A 19,641-nucleotide genomic window follows, 5' to 3' on the forward strand; every position below is an offset into this window, starting at 1 on the left:
AATGCTAGAGATTTTGTCACCACCAGGCCTGCTCTAAAAGAGCTCCTGAAGGAAGCACTAAACATGGAAAGGAACAACCGGTACCAGCCACTGCAAAAACATGCCAAATTGTAAAGATCATCGAGGCTAGGAAGAAACTTCATCAACCAACAAGCAAAATAACCAGCTAACATCATAATGACAGGATCAAATTCACACATAACAATATTAACCTTAAATGTAAATAGGCTAAATGCTCCAATTAAAAGACACAGACTGGCAAATTGGATAAAGAGTCAAGACCCATCAGTGTGCTGTATTCAGGAAACCCATCTCACATGCAGAGACACACATAGGCTCAAAATTAAGGGATGGAGGAAGACCTACGAAGCAAATGGAAAACAAAAAAAGGCAGGGGTTGCAATCCTAGTCTCTGATAAAAGAGACTTTAAACCAACAAAGATCAAAAGAGACAAAGGCCATTACATAATGGTAAAGGGATCAATTCAACAAGAAGAGCTAACTATCCTAAATATATAGGCACCCAATGCAGGAGCACCCAGATAAATAAAGCAAGTCCTTAGAGACCTACAAAGAGACTTGGACTCCCACACAATAATAACGGGAGACTTTAACACCCCACTGTCAACATTAGACAGATCAATGAGACAGGAACTTAACAAGGATATCCAGGAATTGAACTCAGCTCTGCACCAAGCAGACCTAATATACATCTACAGAACTCTCCATCCCAAATCAACAGCATATACATTCTTCTCAGTACCACACCACACTTATTCCAAAATTGACCACATAGTTGGAAGTAAAGCACTCCTCAGCAAATGTAAAAGAAAAGAAATTATAACAAACTGTCTCTCAGACCACAGTGCAATCAAACTAGAACTCAGGATTAAGAAACTCACTCAAAACTGCTGAACTACATGGAAACTGAACAACCTGCTCCTGAATGACTATTGGGTACATAATGAAGTGAAGGCAGAAATAAAGATGTTCTTTGAAACCAACGAGAACAAAGACACAACATACCAGAATCTCTGGGACATATTTAAAGCAGTGTGTAGAGGGAAATTTATAGTACTAAATGCCCACAAGAGAAAGCAGGAAAGATCTAAAATTGACACTGTAACATCACAATTAAAAGAACTAGAGAAGCAAGAGCAATCACATTCAAAAGCTGGCAGAAGGCAAGAAATAACTAAGATCAGAGCAGAACTGAAGGAGATAGAGACACAAAAAAAACCCTTCAAAAAATCAATGAATCCAGGGGCTGTTTTTTTGAAAAGATCAACAAAATTGATAGACCACTAGCAAGACTAATAAGAAAAGAGAGAAGAATCAAATAGACACAACAAAAAATGATAAAACTACCATCAGAATACTATAAACACCTTTACACAAATAAACTTGAAAATCTAGAAGAAATGGATAAATTCCTCAACCCATACACCTTTCCAAGGCTAAACCAGGAATAAGTTGAATCTCTGAATAGACCAATAGTAGGCTCTGAAATTGAGGCAATAATTAATAGCTTACCAACCAAAAAAAGTCCAGGACCAGATGGATTCATAGCCAAATTCTACCAGAGGTAAAGGAGGAGCTGGTACCATTCCTTCTGAAACTATTCCAATCAACAGAAAAAGAGGAAATCCTCCCTAACTCATTTTATGAGGCCAGCATCATCCTGATACCAAAGCCTGGCAGAGACACAACCCAAAAAGAGAATTTTAGACCAATATCCTTCATGAACATTGATGCAAAAATCCTCAATAAAATACTGGCAAACCGAATCCAGCAGCACATCAAAAAGCTTATCCACCATGATCAAGTGGGCTTCATCCCTGGGATGCAAGGCTGGTTCAACATACGCAAATCAATAAACATAATCCAGCATATAAACAGAACCAAAGACAAAAAACACATGATTCTCAATAGATGCAGTAAAGGTCTTTGACAAAATTCAACACTTCAGGCTAAAAACTCTCAATAAATTAGGTATTGATGGGATGTATCTCAAAATAATAAGAGCTATCTGTGACAAACCCACAGCCAATATCATACTGAATGGGCAAAAACTGGAAGCATTCCCTTTGAAAACTGGCACATGACAGGGATGCCCTCTCTCACCACTCCTATTCAACATAATGTTGGAAGTTCTGGCCAGAGCAATCAGGCAGGAGAAGGAAATAAAGGGTATTCAATTAGGAAAAGAGGAAGTCAAATTGTCCCTGTTTGCAGATGACATGATTGTATATCTAGAAAACCCCATTGTCTCAGCCCAAAATCTCCTTAAGCTGATAAGCAACTTCAGCAAAGTCTCAGGATACAAAATCAATGTGCAAAAATTACAAGCATTCTTATACACCAATAACAGACAAACAGAGAGCCAAATCATGAGTGAACTCCCATTCACAATTGCTTCAAAGAGAATAAAATACCTAGGAATCCAACTTACAAGGGATGTGAAGAATCTCTTCAAGGAGAACTACCAACCACTGCTCAACAAAATAAAAGAGGATACAAACAAATGGAAGAACATTCCATGCTCATAGGCAGGAGAATAAATATCACGAAAATGGCCATACTGCCCAAGGTAATTTATAGATTCAATGCCATCCCCATCAAGCTACCAATGACTTTCTTCACAGAATTGGAAAAAACTACTTTAAAGTTCATATGGAACCAAAAAAGAGCCTGCATTGCCAAGTCAATCCTAAGCCAAAAGAACAAAGCTGGAGGCATCACGCTACCTGACTTCAAACTATACTACAAGGCTACAGTAACCAAAACAGCATGGTACTGGTACCAAAACAGAGATATAGATCAATGGAACAGAACAGAGGCCTCAGAAATAATGCCACATATATACAACTATCTGATCTTTGACAAACCTGACAAAAACAAGCAATGGGGAAAGGATTCCCTATTTAATAAATGGTGCTGGGAAAACTGGTTAGCTATATGTAGAAAGCTGAAACTGGATCCCTTCCTTACACCTTATACAAAAATTAATTCAAGATGGATTAAAGACTTAAATGTTAGACCTAAAACCATACAAACCCTAGAAGAAAACCTAGGCAATACCATTCAGGCCATAGGCATGGGCAAGGACTTCATGTCTAAAACACAAAAAGCAATGGCAATAAAAGCCAAAATTGACAAATGGGATCTAATTAAACTAAAGAGCTTCTGCACAGCAAAAGAAACTACCATCAGAGTGAACAGGCAACCTACAGAATGGGAGAAAATTTTTGCAATCTACTCATCTGACAAAGGGCTAATATTCAGAATCTACAAAGAACTCACACAAATTTACAAGAAACAAACAACTCCATCAACAAGTGTGTGAAGGACATGAACAGACGCTTCTCAAAAGAAGACATTTATGCAGCCAAAAGACACAGGAAAAAATGCTCATCATCACTGGCCATCAGAGAAATGCAAATCAAAACCACAATGAGATACCATCTCACACCAGTTAGAATGGAGATCATTAAAAAGTCAGGGAACAACAGGTGCTGGAGAGGATGTGGAGAAATAGGAACAGTTTTACACTGTTGGTGGGACTGTAAACTAGTTCAACCATTGTGGAAGTCAGTGTGGTGATTCCTCAAGGATCTGGAACTAGAAATACCATTTGACCCAGCCATCCCATTACTGGGTATATACCCAAAGGATTATAAATCAGGCTGCTATAAAGACACATGCACACATATGTTTATTGCAACACTATTCGCAATAGCAAAGACTTGGAACCAACCCAAATGTTCAACAATGATAGACTGGATTAAGAGAATGTGGCACATATACACCATGGAATACTATGCAACCATAAAAAATGATGAGTTCATGTCCTTTGCACGGACATGGATGAAACTGGAAACCATCATTCTCAGCAAACTATCGCAAAGACAAAAAACCAAACACCACATGTTCTCACTCATGGGCGGAAATTGAACAATGAGAACACTTGGACACAGGAAGGGGAACATCACACACTGGTGCCTGTTGTGGGGTGGGGGGAGGGGGAGCGATAGCACTAGGAGATATACCTAATGTAAATGAGGAGTTGATGGGTGCAGCACACCAACATGGCACATGTATACATATGTAACAAACCTGCACATTGTGCACATGTACCCTAAAACTTAAAGTATAATTAAAAAAAAAAAGTTTGCACTGGAAGTTCTAGCCAAGGCAATTAGCCAAGAAGATAAATTTTAAAACATAAAGATTGTAAAGGAAGCATTAAAACTATATCAATTTATAGGTGGCGTGTGTGTGTGTGTGTGTGTGTGTGTATTGGGAACAACTATGGAATATGTATAGGGAATATATTTAGGGAATACTTAAGGAATATGTATAGGGAATATATTTAGGGAATATTTATATATATATAAATCATATATATATAAATCATATATATATAAGTTATATATATAAAACATATATATATGTTATATATATATAAATCATATATATAAATCATATATATAAGTTATATATATATAAATCATATATATGATATATATACATAAATCATATATATACAAGTTATATATATAACTTGTGTGTATGTGTTTGGGTATTCCTTAGGGATTCCATATATATATATATATATATATATATATATATATACACACACATACACAAATATAAAAACACACACACACATATATACCACTTATATATAAGTTAAAATATATGTGGAATTTAACAAATATATAAGATAGATAGATAGATACGGAGTTCCTAAATAATACACACATATATACACACAAATAAAACTATTAGAGTTAATATATGAATTCAGCAAGGTTGCAGGGTGATATGGTTTGGCTTTGTGCCCCCACCCAAATCTCATCTCGAATTATAATCCCCATGTGTCTTGGGAGGGACCTGATGGGAGGTGACTAGATCATGGTGCCGTTTCCCCCATGCTGTTCTTTTGATAGTGAGTGAGTTCTCATGAGATCTGATGGGTTTAAAGTGTTTGGCAGTTCCCCCCACCCCCTCTCTCTCCTACAGCTTTGTGAAGAAGATTCGTACTTCTCCTTCACCTTATGCCATGATTTTAAGTTTCTTGAGGCCTCCCCAGCCATGCAGAACTGTGAGTTAATTAATCCTCTTCTCTTTATAAATTAGCCAGTCTCAGGTAGTTTTTTATAGCTGTCTGAAAAAGGACTAATACATGGGGTATGAGATCAATATACAAAAATCAGTTATATTTCTATGTGCTATCAATAAACAATTGAGAAGTGAAATTAAGTGAAATTAAGAAAACAATGCAATTTATCTCAGCATCAGAAAGAAAAAATGCTTAGGAAAAAATTTAACAGAAGACGTATAAGACTCATACACTGATAACTACAAAACATTGTTGAAAGATTTAAATATCTAAAAAATTGAAAGACATCCTGTGTTCATGGATTATGAGACCTTGTATTGTTAAGACACCAAGCTGATCTGCAAATTCAATGTAATCTGTATGAAAATTACAACTGCTTTTTAAGAAGTTGATTCCTATAATTTATATAAAAACCCAAGGGATTCAAAATAGTCAAACAATCTTGAAAAGAAAAACAAAGTTGGAGCACTCAAAATTCCCATTTTCAAAACTTAACACAAAGCTAGATTAATCAAGACAGCATGGTTTGACATATAGATCAAATGAATAGAATTGAGGGTCCAGAAATAAACCCATACATTTGTGGTCAATTGATTTTTAACAAGGATGCCAAGACAATTTAAAGAATTGTCAAAGAATAGTCTTTTTAACAAATGGTGTTTGGACAACTAGATATCAAAATGAAAAGAATGAGTTTAGACCCCTACAGCATGCCATATAAAAATCAACTCAAATTTACGTGTAAGAATTAAAACTATGAAATTCTTAGGAGGAAACATAGTTGCAAACCTTGTTACCTTTGATTTGGCAATGGTTTCTCAGATATAACACCTAAATTAAAGCACAAGCAAAGAAAAAAAATAGATTAGACTTCATCAAAAATTTTTTAAATGGTGTGTCAAAGGATGACACTACCAAGAACATAAAAAAGACAACTCATCCAATAGGAGAAAAGATTAAGCAAATGATATATATTCCCCTCTCCCAAGTGGGCACAGTGTCAGAAGACAAAAGTCCTCCTGGACCCATGGTGTCTACATGAGGAAAAAAGAACTAGAGGCGGTCATTCAGCTTCGCTGGGACTTGAATGCTTTCTAGGAAGACCACTCTGGTCTTACCTCACTGGAGGTAACAGCATGGCTACACATGCAAGGGTCAGGTAAAAACAAAGAAAGGAAACAGAGTTCACAGTGACCAGTGTGTAGATATTCGTCATAACTCTGTGTTTCTCCCAGCTTTGGTGCCCAGTTGAAGATACCAGCCAACTGCATAGCCCACTCACAAAGCTGAACTGGTCACTTTCAGAAGCATAGTGGAAAGTTTAACTTGGCCTGAGTCCCTAGATGGCTAGACTTTACACCCAGACTCAATACCAACCCCAAAAGGCCCACCCAGGCCAGGAGATGCCTACCTTTTCCCATTTTAGAGAAACAAAAGAACTAGACCTGTTTGGCCTGAGAGTCCAAAGAATGGCTCAGTTTAACCAAAATCCCATGTCACTCAGGCAGTGAGACATTCACCTTTGCCCCTTTTGGAGAAGTGCAGGGACTAGACCTGCTCAACCCAGGAGATCAAACAGCAGCTCAACTCAGTCAAAATCCTGCCCCTTTGCTTTGCCCAGGTATGTAGGAAATCTTCAACTGTGCATTTCTAAAGAGCATAGTCTGATCCCACCCATCTTAAGCAGCACCCTCACCTAACCTCAGAGCCCAGCTTGCAGACTTGTCCAGCCAGAAATTCCAAATAACAGAACCATCCAGCAAGGGAATATATCCTGGAACCAGCCTGACAAGAGGCTATGACAGTACCCAGCCAACAGTTTCAACTAATAGCAAAGCCCAGTCAATAATCTCTCCAGGTAGGGGAACCCAGATAGAAGCCCCACCAAACATCAGAGCAAGTTTCCCAGCCAACTAGTGAACCCACAACAAGCTCTGCCTGCCAGGGGTTGTCACTAGCTGCTTCTTCCAGAATTATAGTCTATACTATTGAAGATCTAGCCCCACCAAAGAACACGCAAGGATTATGAAAAATCAAGGAAGTTTTGATTGACACCTTCAAAAAGTACTAATAAAGATACAATAATGAACCCTAAAGAAATTGAGATCTATAAAATGACTGGCAAAGAATTTAGAATACTTATCTTAAAAAAGTTCAATGAATAACAAAAATGTATGGGTAAAAAAATTAGGCAAAATTTAGAAAACAATACACAAAGCAAGAATTTTCACAAATAAATAAAAGCAATTTAAAAAATAGAAATTGTAGGGATGAAGAATAAAATGCCTGGACTGAAAATTTCAATAGAAAACTTCAAAGCAGATGAAATCAACCAGAAGAAAGAGTCATTAAGCTCAGAGACAAAATGTTTGAAATTATCCAGTCAGAGGATCAAAAAGAATAAAGAATAAAAAAGAATAAAGAAAGCCTACAGGAATTATGGAACATCATCAAGAGACCAAACCTTTATATAATAGGATTTTCAGAGGAGAAAAAAATAGAAAAAGGGACAGAAAGCATATTTTTAAAAAACAGTGGCCAAATACCTTTTTAATCTGGGCATAGATCCCAACATTCTAGTGCAAGCAGGTGTAGAGGTCTCCAATAAAATTTAACCCAAAAAGGAGTTCACCAAGACATATAATCAATCTATCAAAAATCAAAGACTAAAAGTTTTGAGATCAGCAAAAGATAAGAATCAGGTTGCATATGAAGGAGTGTCAGTATAACTCTTGGCAAATATCTTAGCTGAAACCCTGCAAGTCAGGAAAAACTGGAATAATATATTCAAAATGATGAAGGAAAATACCTGACAACCAAAAATACTTTACCTAGCAAAGTTGTCTTTCAAAAATGAGGGAGAAATAAAAACTGTCCCAAATGAACTAAAGCTAAGAGAGTTTATAACCACTAAACTTTCCTTACAGGAATTGCTAAAGGGAGTTCTTTAAGCTGAAACAGATGACCACTAATTAATAACATGCAAAAGCACAAAATTCAATGGTATTAAAAAATAGAGGCCTATTCAGAATATTCAAGAACTATAATTATGGTGTGTAAAGAAATCTTATTCTTAGTGTAAGGGTTAGAAGACAAAACTGTTAATAACCAGTATAGCTGAAATGAGTAGACAAGGGATACACATTACAAAATGACGTAAATTCTGACATTGGAAACAAAATAAGGGGGGAGAAATAAAAGTGTTGAGTTGTTTTATGTAATCAAAGTTAAGTTGTTTTATGTAATCAAAGCTAAGTTGTTATCTGCTTGAAATAAGCTGTTTTAAGTATAAGATGTTCTATGTAAGCCATATGGTAACCACAAAACAAAAAATATTTAGTAGAAACACAAAACAAAAATTGAAAAACTTAACAGTATACCACTACAGAAAACTATCAAGCCACAAAGAAAAATAGTGAGAGGAAGAAATAAAGTATCATAAAACAACCAGAAAACAATTAAGAAAATAGTAGTAGGTCCTTATCTATTAATAATTACCTTGAATGTAAATGGACTAAGTTGTCCAATGAAAAGACAGAGTGACTGAATGGATTTTTTAAAAGACAAGACACAACTATCTGCTGCCTAAAGGAACTCATCTCACATAGACTGAAAATGAAAGGATAAAAAATGATTTTATGAAAATAGAACCAAAAGAGAGCAGGGATAGCTACACTTATATCTGACCAAATAGACTTTAAGTCAAAAACTGTAAAAATAGACAAAGAACATTATATAATGATAAGTGAGTCAATTCACCAAAAGGATACAAAAATGTAAATACATATGCACCCAATATTAGGACACCAAATGTATAAAACAAATACTAAAGGATCTGAAAGAAAAGATAGAGGGCAATACAATAATGGAGATTTCAATATCCACTTTCAACAATGAACAGATCATCCAGACAGAAAATTAAAAAGAAAACATTGGACTTGAACAGCACTTCTGACCAATGGACCTAAAAGACATATACAGAACATTGCATTCAACAGCAAAAGAACACACATTTTTCTCAAGCCATACATGGAACATTCTCCAGAATAGATTACATGTCAGATCAAAAAAACCACCCTTAGCATATTTAAGAAGACGAAATCATATGAAGTACTTTTATGACCACAATAATATGAAACTAGATATCAATAACAGAAGGAATTTTGGAAGATTTGCAAATACATAAAAAATAAACAACATGTTCCTGAATAATCAATTGGTCAATGAAAAAATTAAAAGAGAAATTTAAAAATATCTTGAGACAAACGAACATAGATACACAACATACCAAAACTTATGGGATACAGCAAAAGCATTTATGAAAGAAACAGCAAAAAATGCCTATATCAAAAAAGAAGAAAGATTTTAAATAAACAACTTGATATTGCTCTCCAAGTTACTAGAGAAAAACTAATCCCAAAATTAGAAAAAGGAAGGAAATAATAAAATAATAAAAATCTGAGCAGAAATAAATGACACAGAGACAGAAAAAAATACAATCAAAAAAGAAAGAACTGTTTTTTTGAAAAATTAACAAAATCAACAAACCTCTAGCTTAACTAAGAAAAAAAGGGAGAAGACTCAAATAAATAAAATCAGAAACGAAAGAGGGACATTATATCTGATACCACAGAAATGCAAAGAATCATAAGAAACTACTATAAATAACTATATGCCAACAAATTGGATAACTTAGAAAAAAACAGATACATTTCTAGACCCATATAACCTACAAAGACTGAATCATGAAGGAATAAAAAATCTCAACAGACCAATAATAAGTAAGGAGATTAAATCCGTAATAAAGAGTCTCCCATCTGAGAAAAAGCCCAGGGCCTTATGACTTCATGGATGAATTCTACCAAATATTTTAAAGAAAGAACTAACATCAATCTTCTTCAAATGCTACCCCCCAAAGAAATGGAGAAGAGGGAACATTCTCAATTCTTTTTATAAGGCCAGCATAACCCTGACACCAAATCCAGACAAGGACATTGCAAGGAAAGTACAGGCCAATATTCTTGATGAACAGAGATGCAAAAATCATCAACGAAATACTAGCAAACCAAATTCAACAGCACATTAAAATGGTCACTCACCATGAACAAGTGGGATTTATCCCTTGGTTACAAAGATGGTTCAATACATGCAAACTTATAAATGTAATACACCATATTAACAGAATGAGGGACGAAAACCATATGATCATCTCAATAGATGCATAAAAAGAATTTGACAAAATTCAATATTCTTTCATGATTAAAAACTGTCAAGAAATTACGTATAAAGGTAATGTGCCTCAGCACAATAAAGGCTGTATATGACAAGCCCACAGCTAACATTATACTCAATGTTAAAAAGTTGAAAACATTTCCTCTAAGATCTGGAACAAGAGAATTATGCCCACTTTTACTACTTCAACTCGATTGAGTATTAGAAGTTCTCATCAGAACAACTGAGCAAGAGAAAGAAGTAAAAGGCATCCAAATAAGAAAGGACAGAGTAAAATTGTCACTATTTGCTGATGACATTATCTTCTATGTAGAAAACCCTAAAGACCCCACCAAAAACCTTTTAGAACTAATAAACAAATACAGTAAACTTACAGGATACAAACTCAACATTAAAAAGTCAATAGCATTGGCCGGGCACAGTGGCTCACGCCTGTAATCCCAGCACTCTGGGAGGCTGAGGTGGGCAGTTCACGAGGTCAGGAGATTGAGACCATCCTGTCTAAAATGGTGAAACACCATCTCTACTAAAAATACAAAAATTAGCCAGGAGTGGTGGTGCATGCCTGTAGTCCCAGCTACTCAGGAGGCTGAGGCAGGAGAATCACTTGAACCCAGGAAGTGGAGGTTGCAGTGAGCCAAGATCATGCCACTGCACTCTGGCATGGGCTACAGAGGGAGACTCCATCTCAAAAAATAAAAAAAAAATTAATAGAATTTCAGCCAGGTGGGGTGGCTCACACCTGTAATCCCAGCACTTTGGGAGGCAGATTGCTTGAGATCAGGAGTTCGAGACCAGCCTGGGCAACATAGTGAGACTCCCATCTCTACTAAAAATACAGAAATTAGCCGGGCATGGTAGTATGTGCCTGAAGTCCCAGCTACTTGGGAGGCTGAGGCACAAGCATCACTTGAACCTGAGAGGTGGAGGTTGCAGTGAGCCGAGATTGCACCACTGCACTCCAGCCTAGGCAAGAGAGTGAGACTTGGTCTCAAAAAAAAAAAAAAAAAAAAAAGAAAGAAAGAAAAGAACAAAAAGAAAAGGAAAAGAAATCAGTAGCATTTCTATACACTAACAATGAACTATCCAATAAAAGAGAAATCCCATTTACAATAACTACACACACACACACACACACACACGCACACACGTAATACTTAGAAATAATGTTAACTAAATAGGTCAAAGACCTTTACACTGAGAACAAAACATTTATAAAACAAATTAAAGAATACACAAATAAATAGAAAGCTATCCAGTGTTCATAGCTTGAAAGAATTAATACCATAAAAATGTCTATTATACCTAAAGTGATCTACAAATCCAAGCAATCCTATCCAAATTCCAATGTCATTTTTCACAGAATAGAAAAAAAATCCTAAAATTTTGTACAAAACAACAGAAAAACCCAAATAGCCGAAGCAATCATCAGCAAATAGAACAAAGCTGGAGGCATTACACTACATGCTTTTAAATTATACTACAAAGCTATAGCAACTAAAACAGCAGGGTACTGGCATAAAAATAAAGACATTGACCAATGGAACAAAATAGCCCAGAAATAAATCCATACATGTACAGTTAATTAATGTTTGACAAAAGTGCCAAGAATACACCATGGGAAAAGGATAGTCTCTTCAGAAAATGGTGTTAAGAAAAGTATAAGTCCACATGTGAAAGAATTAAATTGGACTCTTTTCTGACACCATATACGCAAATCAACTCAAAATGGTCTGAACACTTAAATGTACACGAAAACTGTAAAACTATAAAAAGAAAATATAGGGGAAAAACTGCATAACATTAGTCTTGGCGATGATTTTTTAGACTTGGCCCAAAAAGCAAAAATAGACAAATAAGATTACATCAAACTTAAAAATTTCTGCATAGTGAAGGAAACAATTAACAATGTGAAGAGACAGTCTACAGATTGGGAGAAAATATTTGCAATCCATACACCCAATAAGGAGCTAATATTCAAAGTGTATAAGGAACTCGAGCAACCCAGGAACAAGAAAACAAATAATTCAATTTAAAAATGAGCTGGGCGTGGTGGCTCATGCCTGTAATCCCAGCACTTTGGGAGGGCAAGGTGGGCAGATCATGATGTCAAGAGATTGAGACCATCCTGGCCAACATGGTGAAACCCTGTCTCTACTAAAAACACAAAAATTATCTGGGCATGGTGGTGCACAGCTATAAAAATTAGCTAAGCATGGTGGCATGCACCTGTAGTCCCAGCTACTAGGGGGGCTGAGGCAGAAGAATCACTTGAACGAGGGAGGCGGAGGTTACAGTGGGCCCAGATCACACCGCTGCCCTCCAGCCTGGCAACAGAGCTAGCGAGACTCCATCTAAAAAAAAAAAAATGAGCAAGGGGACTGAATACACATTTCTCAAAAGATATAAAAATGGTCAAAAGGTATTTGAAAAAATACTCAACTTAAGTAATCATCAGGAAAATGCAATTTAAAACTACAGTGAGCTATCATCTCACACCTGTCAGAATGGCTATTATCAAAAAGACAAGCAATAACAAGTGTTGGTGAAGATGTAGAGAAAAGTAAACCCTTGTACACTGTTGGTGGGAATGTAAATTAGCATAGTCTTTATGGAAAACTGTATGACGTTCCTTTAAAAATTACAAATAAAGCTGCCATATGATCCAGCAATCCCACTTATGGGTATTTACCCAAAAGATTTGACATCAGTTTATTGAAGAGACATCTGCACTCTCATTGTCATTGCAGCACTATTCACAATAGCCAAGATATGGAATCAACCCAAGTGTCCATCAATGGATGAATGTGTAAAGAAAATCTGGTGCACATATACAATGAAATGTTATTCAGCCATAAAAAGAATAAAATTCTATCATTTGCAGCAACATGGCAGGACCTGGAGGATATATGCTAAGTGAAAGAAGCCAGACATGGAAAGACAAATACTGCCTGATCTCACTTACATGTGGAATCTAAAATGTTAAAGAAGCAGAGAATGGAATGGTGGTTACCAGGGCCTGGGGTAGGGGTAGGGGAATGGAAAGACTTTGGTCATAGGATACAAAATTCCAAGTAGACAGGAGGAATACATTCAGGAGATCTATTGTACAGCAAGGTAATTATAGTTATATAATTATGGAGTATAATTATATACTCCATAATTGCTAAGAGAGTAAGTTGATTTTAAATTTTCTCACCACAAAAAAAATAAGTATGGGAAGTAATGAACATGTTAATTAGCTTGATTTAGTCATTCCATAATGGATACATATCTCTAAACATCAATTGAAAATAAACACATGAATAGTAAAATAGAAATAAATTAATCCACACATGCACACCACATTTCACCCGGCAGTTCTACTTAATCTATTATATAACGCGCATCATCTAATATTTTAAACAATGTGCAGCATCTAATATGTTATATAACGTGCTGCTTTATCTCACTGTGGTTTTCCCACTGAAATTTAAGCTTGACAAAGGCAAGGATTTTTACCTTTTTTTCCCCCATTGTGTCTCTGGCAACTCTTACAGTTGGGCAGTAAATAAATATTGAATGAATAAGTGAATGGAGAGAGGGAAGGAAAGGAGGAAGGAGGGAGGAAAAGAAGGGAGGGAGGACGAGAGAAAGAAAGGAGAAGGAAGAAAGATAAAGAAAGGAGGGATAGAGGAAAGGAGATGAGAGTGTTATGTGCTCCTGAGTATGAAGATGACGATACGACATCTCGTGTTTGGGTACCCAGTTGGATTTTAAAATTGCGTGGTGCACTAGCACATAGTAAACATTCAAAGACTGTGTGCTGCCTTAATGAGCAAGCTTCCCTAACTTGCATCTTCTGCTTCCCTTAATTACCGCAACCTCCTCTTTTTCTTCCAACCAGAGAAGGTCCATAATGGAATTCTTGTGCCTTCAGGGGGCCACAAGACAAAATCTGCAGCTGGAGAATCACTTCCTATCTCTGCTTCCTCCTGGCAGAAGATGGAGCAAGCCCCCTGAGCATTCCAAGCCTCTGCTCCGATGTACCTTGTCAGGGTTAAAAGCACAGCAGGTTGGTGTGTGCAGAGACCGGTAAATAAGAAACAATGGCTTTGATTTTTGGAATGTAGAAAAGCTGCTCAAATCGCTGAGGGGGGTGCTCTGTGAAAATAAATTTCCATTGGTTCTGGTTTTATTTCATCTTGCCTGTAAGTGCAAGAATTGTTTACAGAGGCATGCCCACTGTCCTAGGCCCATAGTAGGACCAAAATGTTGATGCTGAACATTTTTGTTTTCTATGCTTGCTTTAACTGGGGAGTCACAAGTTCAAACAGCCACAGGAACCAGTCCTGGGGTGAAGAGTAGGCTGTGTTGGGGACTGTGGTAAACTAGACGGCTCATACAGACACGCAGTTCCACTGAGGGGGGCCACGGGTGTAGGGTTGCCAGAGTTGTCACATCTCCATCTCTCTCTCTTTCTCTCTTTCTTTCTTTCTCTCATTCTGTCTTTCTGTCTCATTCTTTCATTCTCCCTCTATCATTCTCTCTCATTCTCTCTCTCATTCTCTTTCTCTCATTCTCTCTCTCATTCTCTCATTCTTTCTCTCTCATTCTCTCTTTCTCTCTCTCATTCTTTCTATCTCCCATTCTCTCTTTCTCTCTCTCATTCTTTCTCTCTCTAATTTTCTCCCTTTCTCTCTCTCATTCTCTCTTTCTCTCTCTGTCTCAGTCTCCTTCTCACTCTCGTTCTCCCTTTCTCTCTCATTCTCTCTTTTTTCTCATTCTCTTTCAGTCTCTTTCACTCTCATTCTCTCCCCCTCTCATTCTCTCTCTCATTCTCTTTACCATTCTTTCATTCACTCTCCTCTGTCATTCTCTCTCTCGGTCTCTGTCTCATTCTCACTCTCATTCTCTCTTCCTCTCTCTCATTCTTTCTCCCCAAGATAAGCTGAATGTCCGAATTTTCTGTGAAATGTAATTTTTAAATGCTAGAAAATGACCCAATTTGCTTTGAAACACCTACATTTAGATTCTGTATTGTTCATTTATTTATGTATACGGTACAGAGTTGTGCAAGCATCACCAGAATCTAATTTTGAGTACATTTATATTATCTCAGTAAGAAATAGTGTGCCCCTTAAGGGTCACCCCCTCATTTTTCTCCTGTCCCCCACCAGCCTAGACAATATTTTCTGTCTCTATAGATTTGCCTATTCTGGACATTTCATATAAATGAAATAATACCAAACATGGTCTTTTGTGACTGACTTCTTTCACTTGGTGTAGTGTTTTGGGAGTTATCTTTGTTTTGGCCTATGTCAGAACTTAGTTTCTTTTTGTTGGTGGTGGTAAATAATATTCTATTGTATGGCTACATGACATTCTGTCTGTTTATTCATTAGCCATCAAACAAGGCATGTCATAGGCTGGTCCCAGACCTGGGGGACCCATTTTTCACCATGCAACAGCCTCCTGGCTGGTGTCCCCATCTCCTGTTCAATCCCCCCGCCGTCTGCTGACAGAGAGTGTGCATACAACCAGCCAGACAGCCCAGGGTAGAAACATTGGGACAATTTTTCTAAACCAAGGCTTTAAGCATGTCACTCTCCTCCATCCCCACCTTCATGCTGAAATTGCCCTCCTCTCTTGGCTTCAGAGTGGAGCTCCAGTCCCTTAGTCCAACACAAAAACTTTTGCAAGACCTGGCCCCACCACCATCCACACCCTCCCCTGCTCACAAATCCTGTGCTCCAACCCACCATGTCACCCTCTCCTCTCGAAGCCTGAGCATGTCCAGTCCTCTGTCCCCTTGCTCATGCTGTGCCACTGGTGTGCAATTCACCAATTGTGGGTCATTCTCCTCCACTGAGTGGGGAACTGTTCTAGAAGGAGAAGGAGTATTCTCTGTCTTCAGGACTTGGGACAAAGCAGGTACGTAATGAATGTCTGACGGTGGAATAGACACAGGCCATTCCTCCATCTAAAATGCCCTTCCTTACATTGTCCATCTCACATTTGACAGCAGCTCTCCTTGCTCACCCCCACCTGATCCTAGCACTGATTATCTAGTTTGTGCTCATGCAGCACCTAGTTCTGTGTGTGCGAGCACGTACGTGTGTGTGTGCGAGCGTTCGCGTGACTTCATGAGATTTCAGTTCCTCAGGGACAAGGTTTTCCCCATATTGTTAAAAATTGAGTCCATGCAATAATTTGTTGAGGCCTAATTTGCAGCACTGAGATGCAACCATTTAAGTGTACAGTTTGATGTGTTTCAAGAAATGTTCACCCGTGGATTATACTCACGTAGCCACAGCTGCCATCAAAATATAGAATATCCCCATCACCCCAGAAAGCTCTTCTGTGCCCCTTCCAGGTCAGTGCCCTCACGCCCCATCCGAGGCAACCACTGATCTCTCCTGACACCACAGCTCAGTGTTGGCGGCTGTGGGGCTTCATAGGCATGAACTGAGGCAGCACAAAATCTTGCATGTCTGTCTTCATCTGCACAGCGCAGCATCTGTGAAATTCAGCCATGCAGTCGGGTCTGTCATGAATTCACTCTTTTTGCCCCATTCCCAGCACAGTGCCTGTTTGTCAAGTTGAATAGACTTCAATTGCTGTGAGGTGATTAATAGCAAATTGTGCGTTATTCATGAATAAAGAAAAAAGATGCAACGTGTTCTGGGAGGTGGAAAAGAGAAAGAAACCCACCCCGACCCTGCCCTTCTGTTCTCACCTAACGAAGTCTGGAGTTCAGGAAGAAAAGGTGTGAGGGGGTTTTTCAGGAAACAGATGGGCCACCAGGGTCCACATCAGAGGTAGAGTGGCACATCCAGCCCAAACGGAAACAAACAATGCAAGATTATGGCTTAAATCAGAAATTAATCTCTACTGGTAGTTTCCATGAACTCTTCTCCAGGTAAACATCACATGTAAAAGTAAGTTCCTAGCATTATAGAATAATTAGATCATAAGAACTAAATTTACAGTGTATACTACTTTGCATTACTGCAGAATTGTAGAAATTATGCAACCCAGTCCTTAACAGAATTAAATGGGAATCTATATTTTTTCTCTGTAAGTCTTCATTGAATAAATGGAGTCATATTCTGTTTGTGTTTTTCTGTGCTTTTGCAATTTCTCAAATTAAAGATAAATAAACGTTTGCTTCTTGGCCTCTTGGCTAAGATCAAGTGTAAAAATAAGTAAATGGTAGTTGAATGAAAGAAACCAGGAAAAGTTATTTTTGGAGTGCATAGGGGGTGCCTCGCCTCCTTGGACCCACCTCATTTCTCCCAAGAGCAGACCCAGCTACACTAACTGGGATCTGCCTCCCGCCTCCTCCTTCTGCTTTAATCAACTGCTGGTCCTGCTCTCTTCAATGCCTGCATGTCAGCTAAGTTTGCAATCACCCCGTTTACTGCTTGAAAATGAAGCCCCATCTTTTTTGCAAGTAATAATCTTCCTGAATCATGCATCCAAATGTCACATTTCCAAACATGTTGTGAGCTGAGGACTCCAAGTCATAAACTTCAAAGCAAGTACTTGTAATGGGAATTCTGACTGACAGTCCCTTAATTACAGTCTTTAAATATGCACAGTCCCTGACTGAGCCAGGCTTTCTGAGGAAAATTCCTGCCTAACTGGTTGAAAGTGTGAACAGTGGGGTATAATTCCCTGAGCTGCAAGGAGCCACAGATCAGAGAAAATGCAAGAGAAACTCTAAAGATCCTTGTAGGATGAATTTTGTCCTTTGCAGGTGGTATCAAAACCGAAAGAGGGGAGACAACTGGGACAAGGAGAAGCAAATATTTCTTGTGCTTGAAGCTGACACACATGGTTTATTTGCCGGTGTTTGGAGAGGTTAGAAAGCAAAGATAGCAGAGAAAGAATAGGTTTACCCTTGAGGACAGAACATGCATGCTGGTGAGTGGGAAGGGACCAAAAACAAGGTGGCTGGGCCGGGCGCAGTGGCTCATGCCTATAATCCTATCCCTTTGGGAGGCCTCGGAGGGAGGATCACTTGAGGTCAAGAGTTAGAGACCAGCTTGGTGAAACCCCATCTCTATTAAAAATAAAAAATTAGCTGGGTGTGGTGGCTCATGCCTATAATCCCAGCTACTACTCAGGAGGCTGAGGCAGGAGAATCGCTTGAACCTGGGAGGCGGAGGTTGCAGTGAGCCTAGATGGTACCACTGCACTCCAGCCTGGGCAAAAGAGCAAGATTTCATCTCAAAAAACAAACAAACAAAACATAACAGGGTGGCCCAAAACAAGGCAGTCCCACTGATCATGGACTCCAGTGACATTAACAGAGACCAGGGGAACGTGGTTGCCCCTGCGTGTCCTGGGCCACATCACAGCCACTCCTTATTGGCCCTAGCTGCAGGATGTGCTATGTCTCAGGCAGTGGTGTGTGTGCAGGTGACTTCTCCATCAGAGCCCCAGAAGGCAGCATGGCATCAGGTTTGGCAGTCCTATGCCACGTTGAGATCAGAGACCTTGTTGTTTTATTCCCACAAGGTGCTCAGCCAACAAGAATGCCAAGCTGGTGTTTTCGCTACCACAGCCCCAGTTTAATGAGAGAGAGTAACCTTGATATGTACTTTGGTGACCAGTTAGACCAGTTAGGCAGGAAACTTATGGCAAAACACAGAAATGATCACACCGGAGTGGATTTAAGTCCTGATGCTGCCAATCAACAGCTATGTAGCTTTGCCCTTGGGCCAGAGTTACCAGGTAAAACACAAATATCCAGCTAAATCTGAATTTCAGATATATAACAGATAATTTTCCACATATAACACATATTAAACATTATCCATTGTTTATCTAAAATGCAAAGGTAACTGAGTGCTCTGATTTTAATTTGCTAAATCTGGCGAACAACTTTCTCTTGCTGAACCTCATTTTCCTACTGTTTCCAAGTGGACAGCAGTGCATGTCTAAAGGGGGTTTGAGACCAGCTGAGATGCTGCTGGCCCAGCACAGGGTTCCTACGCTGGTGACTGTCACGGGCTATGAGGGTGATCAACTGAGCTCTCAGTGCCTTTTCTCCTTCCTCAGGATCTTTGTCTGCCTTTTAGCTCTTTCCAAATATTAAACTTTCCATAAAGGCTGATGTTATGTGTCCCCCATGGCAGAACAATTCTTTTCTCACCATAGAAATCAATTTATTATATATTTCAAAATAACTAAAAGAATGAAATTGGAGTGTCCCTAACACGAAGAAATAATCAATGCTTGAGGTGATGGATACCCTGGTTGCTCTGATCTAATCACAACACATCATATGCTTGTAT

At 38.4% G+C, this 19,641-nt stretch overlaps 1 pseudogene; it reads left to right on the plus strand.

Moving 5' to 3' along the window:
* Positions 1-17,502: 17,502 nt before the first annotated feature.
* LOC129461394 (uncharacterized) lies at positions 17,503-17,679 on the plus strand (annotated as a pseudogene).
* Positions 17,680-19,641: the final 1,962 nt, after the last annotated feature.

The sequence above is a fragment of the Symphalangus syndactylus genome, chromosome 13, assembly GCF_028878055.3.
Source record: "Symphalangus syndactylus isolate Jambi chromosome 13, NHGRI_mSymSyn1-v2.1_pri, whole genome shotgun sequence".
Lineage (NCBI taxonomy): Eukaryota > Metazoa > Chordata > Mammalia > Primates > Hylobatidae > Symphalangus > Symphalangus syndactylus.